General features: G+C 45.5%; 1 protein-coding gene across 1 annotated transcript in view; it reads right to left on the reverse strand.

The window, feature by feature from the left end:
* The window catches only part of LOC126478081 (golgin subfamily A member 6-like protein 22), a 406782-nt gene extending 400756 nt beyond the window's left edge, over positions 1-6026 (reverse strand). Inside the window, exon 1 of the mRNA XM_050103673.1 lies at positions 5900-6026. The gene's annotated coding sequence lies outside the window, so the exon portion shown is untranslated. The remainder of the gene's footprint in view (positions 1-5899) is intronic.
* Positions 6027-9644: the final 3618 nt, after the last annotated feature.

The following is a 9644-nucleotide window of genomic DNA, read 5'->3' on the forward strand; positions in this document are numbered from 1 at the left end:
CTGTACTTCGGTGCCATTTGAGAGATAAACTTCCTCATGGCACGACTGGTTATTGACCTGTTAGAATAATTATGAAACGAAGTGGAGAAAGTCAATATTTCAATAGATACAAATACAGTTGCTGAAGATGGATAAAATACTAACTTTACGCAGTGCAGCGGCGGTGGTGAGCACTGGATGGTTTAGGATCCATTACTTCATTTTATTCAGTCTCACCAAAAGAAACACGTCCTCCTACATAGCTCACAACAGTGATCCCTTAAAGGTGATTTGTAGCCTATATACGATGTCATTACTCCTAAGTAACTTCAGGTGAACCGTACCACAAAATATGTCACAGTGTCTTCCTTAAGTATATCGTGTTTCTGTGCGAGCAGGTGATATCTTTTCAATCTCCGAAATGTAGTCAGTTCGTTATACTCCATCCTGCCCTCCTGGTTTCTTTTTTTATGACAGTAATACGTCACACTGGTGTACAATCGTCTCCCATATAATGTCAAAGTGTCGGTTTCTTGCAACGTCTCGTATAACATAAATCAGTAGGCACTGGCAATGCGAGTATTATTCAGGATAATTAATTTTTCTTCCGCACATCTTGGCAGTTTGCGTTGAGAATAATACAAAGAGAACATTATCATGCTATAGCATGCGAGTCAGTGATCCGTTCGTCATTTGCTATGTTGCTGCCTGGATAGAAGAATTCCTTAACTTCATCTTCTTCGCGACCATCAATCCTGATGGTAAGTTTCTGGCTGTTCTCATTTCTGATACTTCTCATTACTTTAGTCTTTCTTCGGTTTACTCTCAATCCATATTCTATACGCATTAGACTGTTCAATCCATTCAGCAGATTCTGTAATTCTTCTTCACTTTCACTCAGGATAGCAATGCCATCAGTGAATCGCATCATTAATATCCTTTCACCTTGAATTTTGATTCCACTCCTGATCCTTTCTTTTATTTCCATCATTACTTCTGCGATGCACAGATTGAACGGTAGGGCGAAAGACTACATCCCTGTCTTACACCCTTTTTATTCCGAACACTTTGTTCCTGATCGTCCTCTCTTATTATCCCCTCTTTCCTCTTGTACATATTCATCTTGGGTACTAATAACCGCTTCAGCTGTATTTTGTTTCTTTATTACTGTACCACTAGCGGTTTCGTGGCTATAAAGCCATATTTTTAGGTACCACGAAACTGGTAGTGGTACAGAAATAAAATGCCAAAATACAGCTGAAGCGGTTACTAATACCCAAGATGAATAATTAGCTGTTGTTGCGCCACCTACAAGGTTGTTTGTTTGTACATATTGTACATTAACCGTCTCTCCCTATAGCTTACCCTTATTATTCTCAGAATTTCGAACATCTTGCACCATTTTACATTGTCGAATGCTTTTTCTATGTCGACAAATCTATTAACGTGTCTTGATTTTTCTTTAGTGTTCCTTCCTTTATCAACCGCATTGTTAGAATTGCTTCTCTAGTGCCTTTACCTTTCCTAAAGCCAGACTGATCGTCATCTAACACGCTCTCAATTTTCTTTTCCATTCTTCTGTATATTATTCTTGTAAGCATCTTGGATGCTTGAGGTGTTAAGCTGACTGTGCGATAATTCTCGCACTTGTCAGGTCTTGCAGTCTCCGGAATTGTGTGGATGATTTTTTCCGAAAGTCAGATGGTATGTTCAAATGGTTCAAATGGCTCTGAGCACTATGCGACTTAACTTCTGCGGTCATCAGTCGCCTAGAACTTAGAAGTAATTAAACCTAACCAACCTAAGGACATCACACACATCCATGCCCGAGGCAGGATTCGAACCTGCGACCGTAGCTGTCACGCGGTTCCAGACTGAAGCGCCTTTAACCGCACGGTCATACCGGCCGGATAGATGGTATGTCGCGAGACACATACATTCTACACATCAATGTGAGTAGTCGTTTTGTTGCCACTTCCTCCAATGATTTTAGGAATTCTGATGTGTCCCTTCTGCTTTATTTGATCTTAAGTCCTCCACAGCTCTCTTAAATTCTGAGACGCATTTGACATTTCGTAACAGGTAGGAGGAAGAAGGAGCAAATAGTCTGGTCCAGGAGCGGAATGAAAGATTGCGCCATTGTCCCAAAAGCTCACTGACAAGTTTGGAGCTGACTTTTTACTTATTACAAAGGACGTAAAATACATTAGAGATGGCCTATTTGACCATGCGATGCAAACGAGAGATTGGGACTGTTAATATTTTCTTTGATTTAATAAAAGCATTTGATTGTATCGAACGTCCTATATTTTTGCATAAGTTGGAACGCTATGAGACTAGAGGAAATGTCAACAGTGATCCATTTCATGTCTGGAAAGTAGGAAGCAGAATATTGTCCTCCAGTCAACTAGGAGGAAGATGTCTGAATCCGACTTCTGCCAAGTGAAGTCAGAGGGTGCCACAGGCATGTGATCTTGGTCCATTGCTTTGCTTGATATATATCAGCGACTTCGTTGCCCCACACAATGTCACCCCAAAACATCAGGGACCCTCCAACTAGCTGCATTCGCTGGACAGTGTGACTAAGGCGTTCAATATGATCGTGTTGCCTCCAAACACGCCTCCGACTATTGTCTGGTTGAAAGCATATGCGACACTCATCGTGCAGCCTGTTGTACACAGGTGGAGTCGTAACAAGACGTCGTGTGGCTGCACGAAAAACATTATTCAAGATGGTGGCGTCGCTGTCTGGGTTCCTCCGAGCCATAATCCGTAGGTAGCGGACATCCAGGGCAGTAGTAGCCCTTGGGCGACCTGGGCGAGGCATGTCTTCGACTGTTCCTGTCTCCTCCATGTCCGAACAATATCGCTTTGGTTCACTCCGAGACGCCTGGACATTTCGCTTGTTGAAAGCCCATCCTAGCCCAAAGTAACAATGCAGACGCAATCGAACCACGGTATTGACCGTCTAGGCATGGTTGAACTACAGACAACACGAGCCGTGTACCTCCTTCCTGGTGGAATGACCTGAACTGATCGGCTGTCAGACCCCCTCCGTCTAATAGACGCTGCTCATGCATGGTTGTTTACGTCTTTGGGCGGGTTTAGTGACATATCTGAACAGTCAAAGGGACTGTCTGTGATACAATATCCACAGTCACAGTCAACGTCTATCTTCAGGAGTTCTGGGAACCGGGGTGATGCAAAACATTTTTGATGCGTGTATTTCTCTTGGAAACTGCTACAAGTGTTATTGTGAAAGACGTGGAATGCAATACAAATGATGCAGCTACTACGGTAGTCGGTAACATTAGCACGTCGCTTTCGGAAATCAGATTACCACTTAACTGCAACAAAGCGCAAACCATACCGTTGCCGATCCGAAACTCTGAAATTTTATCGTCCCAAGGCTGTGAAGACGACCGTTTCAAATTCTCAGAACTGAGGTTAGATGGAAAAGTTTTTTTGGAGGTATTACAGTATCACATTCAAGATGCTGCGGTCTCAGTTCGCAAACTTCGTGTAGGCAGTGTTCGAATGTTTCGGAATTTTAAGTGTGCCATTCCTGTATGTACGCTACATCGCAAGATTTATTGTTGACAACACTGATTCATTCAGAAGAAGGTATAACATTCATTCTGTAAAGAGTAACAACACGCACTTGGATAACAGTTCCATGAGCATTGTTCAGACACATGTTCACTGCTGAATAGGTTCCTTTTCAAGGCGTCCGCCCCGATAGCTGAGTGGTGCTGATTGGCCTCTGTAAGAAAAAACTGAGTGGAAGGAGCAACAAACGAACTTTAACGGATGTCATTTGACGTCCACAACGAACAAACACAACGATCAACAACGAACAAAATGAAAAAAAAGTGGTCAGCATGACGGTTTGCCGTCCTTCGGGCACGGGTTCGATTCCCGGCTGGGTCGGGGATTTTCTCCGCTCAGGGACTCGGTGTTGTGTTGTCCTCATCATCATTTTATCCCCACCCTGCGCGCAGGTCGCTCAATGTGGCGTCGAATGTAATAAGACCTGCACCAAGAAGGCCGGACCTGCCCCGCGAGGGGCCCTCAGCGAAGGACGCCAAACGCTCATTTACATTTTTTTTTTCAAAAGTCTTCCAGTAGAACTTAAAAAAAATGAGTGATAAGTCTTAAGCTGAAAGGGTTCCTTGTGACACAGTCCTTCTGTTCTGTACAGGAGCTCCTCGCAATATTTCAGACATTTTCTTCATAATGTGTTATTTATTCGCAGACTCTCTGTTGTTTTCGTATTCCATTAACGCTTTGACTCTTTGTTTATGCTTTTTCTTATAAGTATTCTGTAACTATGAACTGACCCGTTCCGTGACCAAGTAACTTTGGCTTGCACGGTCACAAGTAACCAGATAAATAAAGAAATAAAATAAACAAATATATGACTGACATATCTTAATCTTGACACACGATAAAATCCAAATTTTTGTAGAGTTCTAGTTGACACAATGCAGTCAACAACTATATAAATAAATAATTTTGACAGTCTAAAGCGACAATGCTGACTCCAAATTTTGTAAAAAAAATTTGGTTTTAGATCATAGACAACTTGGTTCATTGTAGATTTCCTAACGTAATGGTGGTTCAAGTTCTTACGTGTTCTTTCTCAGACAAAAGCAAGGTGCCAAATGCTGGTGTAGCGTCTAGCTGATGCCGCTACTAGAGGTGGCGAAAGAAGATCCCTGGCAGCTGCAGTGAGTCTGGCGCTGCTGCTTCACGCTCCTGCCTCAAGAAATCACGTAATGCGATTTTGTACACCTTTCATCTACATCTAAATCTACATGATTACTCTGCAATTCACATTTAAGTGCTTGGCACAGGGTTCATCGAACCACAATCATACTATCTCTCTACCATTCCACTCCCGAAGCGCGCGGGAAAAACGAACACCTAAACCTCTAAACCTTTCTGTTCGAGCTCTGATTTCTCTTATTTTATTTTGATGATCATTCCTACCTATGTAGGTTGGGTTCAAATGACTCTCAGCACTATGGGACTAAACATCTATGGTCATGAGTCCCCTAGAACTTAGAACTACTTAAACCTAACTAACCTAAGGACAGCACACAACACCCAGTCATCACGAGGCAGAGAAAATCCCTGACCCCGCCGGGAATCGAACCCGGGAACCCGGGCGTGGGATGTAGGTTGGGCTCAACAAAATATTTTCGCATCCGGAAGAGAAAGTTGGTGACTGAAATTTCGTAAATAGATCTCGCCGCGACGAAAAACGTCTTTGCTTTAATGACTTCCATCCCAACTCGCGTATCATATCTGTCACACTCTCACCCCTATTACGTGATAATACAAAACGAGCTGCCCTTTTCTGCACCCTTTCGATGTCCTCCGTCAATCCCACCTGGTAAGGATCCCACACCGCGCAGCAATATTCTAACAGAGGACGAACGAGTGTAGTGTAAGCTGTCTCTTTAGTGGACTTGTTGCATCTCCTAAGTGTCGTGCCAATGAAACGCAACCTTTGGCTCGCCTTCCCCACAATATTATCTATGTGGTCTTTCCAACTGAAGTTGTTCGTAATTTTAACACCCAGGTACTTAGTTGAATTGACAGCCTTGAGAATTGTACTATTTATCGAGTAATCGAATTCCAACGGATTTCTTTTGGAACTCATGTGGATCACCTCACACTTTTCGTTATTTAGCGTCAACTGCCACCTGCCACACCATACAGCAATCTTTTCTAAATCGCTTTGCAACTGATATTGGTCTTCGGATGACCTTTCTATGGCAACAGCTCACTGCTACCGCAGCTTTGTTTCGCATGCAGCCGTTTGTGGTTCACAATTGGAAGCTGCCAACAGCGCGACTACCTGTCAGGGTCCTTCTTTCGCCGACTATACTGTGGCGCCACTGCCTGTCCTTACCTGAAAGCCTCCGCGTTTTCGCCCAGGGACGAGCGTACCAGCGAACTCTGGCCACTCGCACTGGAAACAGCTGACTGTCTGGCGGCGAAGAGGCTCGCGCCTCATACCCTGCGGGGGCGGACGGTCCCCTCCCGGTGCTTCTCCCTCCCACACGGGGAGGCTGCCAAGAAAAACCACGGTGCAGTGCTGGCGGCCGGCGGCTGACGTCTCGGGCCGGGAACTTCCCAGGAGCAACAGCCGCCCCTGGCGGTGGTTCTGCCCTGTCCACAGCCGCCTGTCGCCGCCTCGGCGCTTCCGCAGCTGCGCACGTGCTTCACCGGCTAGCTGGCGCGGCCGCCGTCGCAGTTTTGAACGGATTAGTCGTCTTTTCGTTTGGAGGGTCGACTTGTCCTGCGACTTGACGGGCAGCAAGGCCCGTCAGTGGCTCTTCTTACTCCTCTCTGCTCGGCCCTGTGTGAATTGATTCGCTTAATAAAATATAAAATTTGGCTAAAGCATATAAAATTCGCGATAAAAGCGCAGGTCATACGACGCATTTCGAAAGCAAGCTCTCATCTTCCAGGTGAAATATATAAGAACTCGCCCCCATTCTAACAGCAGGTTATCGTAGATAGCTGGAGCAACGAAAGGTACCTTGGGATAGAAAAAAAAGCACAGGTCATTGCCGCTCTCAAGAAGAGTCGTAGGACACAGGCACGTAATTACAGGCCTGTATCTTTGATTTCAGTCTGTTGTACAATTGTGGAACATATTTTATGCTCAAGAACAGGTACTTTCTGGAGAAAGAAAATCTCCTTTACAAAAATCAACATGGATTCCGCAAACAGAGGTCCTGCGAAACTCAAAAAAATTTTCAAATGTGTGTGAGTTCTTAAGGGACCAAACTGCAGAAGTCATCGGTCCCTACACTTGCACACTACTTAAACTGACTTAAACTAACCTATACTAAGAACAACACACACACACACACACACACACACACACACACACCCATGTCCGAGGGAGGACTCGAACCTCCGGCGGCAGAGGCCGTGCAGTCAGTGACATGACGCTTCTAGCCGCGCGGCCACTCCGCGCGGCTGCGAAACTCAGCTCGTTCTGTTCTTGCTTGACGTCCATAGCGCTGTATACAATTGCACTGAGGTTGATGCCATGTTCTTTGACTTCAGGAGGGGATTTGACATAGTCGCGCACTGCTGTTTAGTGACAAAAATACAAGAGTACTGAGTATCGGACCAGATTTGCGAGTGGATCCAAGACTTCCTTGCAAACAGAACTTAACACGTTACACTTAATGGAACAAAATCGACCTTTGTATCGACAAATGCAAAGATAGTTTCCGGAGTACCCCAAGGATGTGTTACTATTGGCACTACTGGCCATTAAAATTGCTACACCAAGAAGAAATGCAGATGACAAACGGGTATTCATTGGGCAAATATATTATACTAGAACTGACATGTGATTACATTTTCACGCAATTTGGGTGCATAGGTCCTGAGAAATCAGTACCCAAAACAACCACCTCTGGCCGTAATAACGGCCTTGATACGCCTGGGCATTGAGTCAAACAGAGCTTGGATGGCGTGTACAGGTACAGCTCCCCATGTAGCTTCGACTCGATACCACAGTTCATCAAGAGTAGTCACTGGCGTATTGTGACGAGCCAGTTGCTGGGCCACCATTGAGCAGACGTTTTCAGTTGGTGAGAGATCTGGAGAACGTGCTGGCCAGGGCAATAGTCGAACATTTTCTGTATCCAGAAAGGCCTGTACAGGACCTACAATAAGCGGTCGTGCATTGTCCTGCTGAAATGTAGGGTTTCGATGGGATCGAATGCAGGGTAGAGCCACGGGTCGTAACACATCTCAAATGTAACGTCCACTGTTCAAAGTGCCGTCAATCCGAACAAGAGGTGACCGAGACGTGTAACCAATGGCACCCCATACCATCACGCCGGGTGATACGCCAGTATGGCAATGACGAATATACGCTTCCAATGTGCGTTCACCGCGATGTCGCCAAACACAGATGCGACCATCATGATTCTGTAAATAGAACCTGGATTCATCTGACAAAATGACGTTTTGCCATTCGTGCACCCAGGTTCGTCGTTGAGTACACCACCGCAGGCGCTCCTGTCTGTGATGCAGCGTCAAGGATAACCGCAGCCATGATCTCCGAGCTGAAAGTCCATGCTGCTGCAAACGTCGTCGAACTGTTCGTGCAGATGGTTGTTGTCTTGCAAACGTCCCCATCTGTTGACTCAGGGATCGAGACGTGGCGGCACGATCCGTTACAACTATGCGGATAAGATGCCTGTCATCTCGACTGCTAGTGATACGAGGCCGTTGGGATCCAGCACGGCGTTCCATATTACCATCCTGAACCCACCGATTCCACAGTCATTGGATCTCGACCAACGCGAGCTGCAATGTCGCGATACGACAAACCGCAATCGCGATAGGCTACAATCAGACCCTTATCAAAGTCGGAAACGTGATGGTACGCATTTCTCCTCCTTACCCGAGGCATCACAACAGCGTTTCACCAGGCAACGCCGGTCAACTGCTGTTTGTGTATGAGAAATCGGTTGGAAACTTTCCTCAAGTCAGCACGTTGGAGGTGTCGCTACCGGCGCCAACCTTTTCTGAATGTTCTGAAAAGCTAATCATTTGCATATCACAGCATCTTCGTCCTGTCGGCTAAATTTCGCGTCTGTAGCACGTCATCTTCGTGGTTCAAAAATGGCTCTGAGCACTATGCGACTTAACTTCTGAGGTCATCAGTCGCCTAGAACTTAGAACTAATTAAACCTAACTAACCTAAGGACATCACACACGACCATGCCCGAGGCAGGATTCGAACCTGCGACCGTAGCGGTCACGCGGTTCCAGACTGAAGCGCCTTTAACCGCACGGCCACACCGGCCGGCCATCTTCGTGGTGTAGCAATTTTAATGGCCAGTAGTGTAAAAGATGTAATGAAAAGCGTTGGAATCTGTTTAAGACTGTTCGCAGACGACACGGTTGTTTGTAAAAAACTAACAATGCCAGAAGACAACAGGCAGTTGGTTCGAATCGTAAATAAATGCAACATATTGCGCATACATGGGAAAAGAAATACACTGCTGCACAGCTACACTATTGGCGGCAAATTGCTGGAAACTTGTCTACCGTAAAATATCTAGGGTAATTATCCGGGGCGACCTTATGTGGAATGACCACATAAAACAAACAGTAGGATAAGCAGATGCCAGACTAAGATTGATAGGAAGAATCTTAAAGAAATGTAGTTCATTCACGAAGAAAGTGGCTTACAAGGCGCTTGTTCGACCGATTCATGAGTACTGTTCATCAGTCTGGGATCACTACCGGGTAGAACTATAGGAGAGACAGAGAAGATTCAACGAAGAGCGGCGCGTTCCGTCACGGCATCGTTTAGTCGGTGCGAGAGCGTTGCAGAGATGCTCAACTGACTCCAGTGGAAGACTACGCAAGAGAGCCGTTATGCACCGCGCAGAGGTTTAATATTGAAACTTCGTAGAGCACTTTCGATGAAGAGTCGGACAACATATTACTTCCTTCCACACACATATCGCGAAACGACCGCGATGAGAAAATTCGAGAAATTAAAGCAAATACAGTGGCTGGCAAATGGCTCTGAGCACTATGGGACTTAAGTTCTGAGGTCATCAGTCCCCCAGAAATTAGAACTACTTAAACCTAACTAACCTAAGGACATC

This window comes from Schistocerca serialis, chromosome 1, assembly GCF_023864345.2.
Source record: "Schistocerca serialis cubense isolate TAMUIC-IGC-003099 chromosome 1, iqSchSeri2.2, whole genome shotgun sequence".
NCBI lineage: Eukaryota > Metazoa > Arthropoda > Insecta > Orthoptera > Acrididae > Schistocerca > Schistocerca serialis.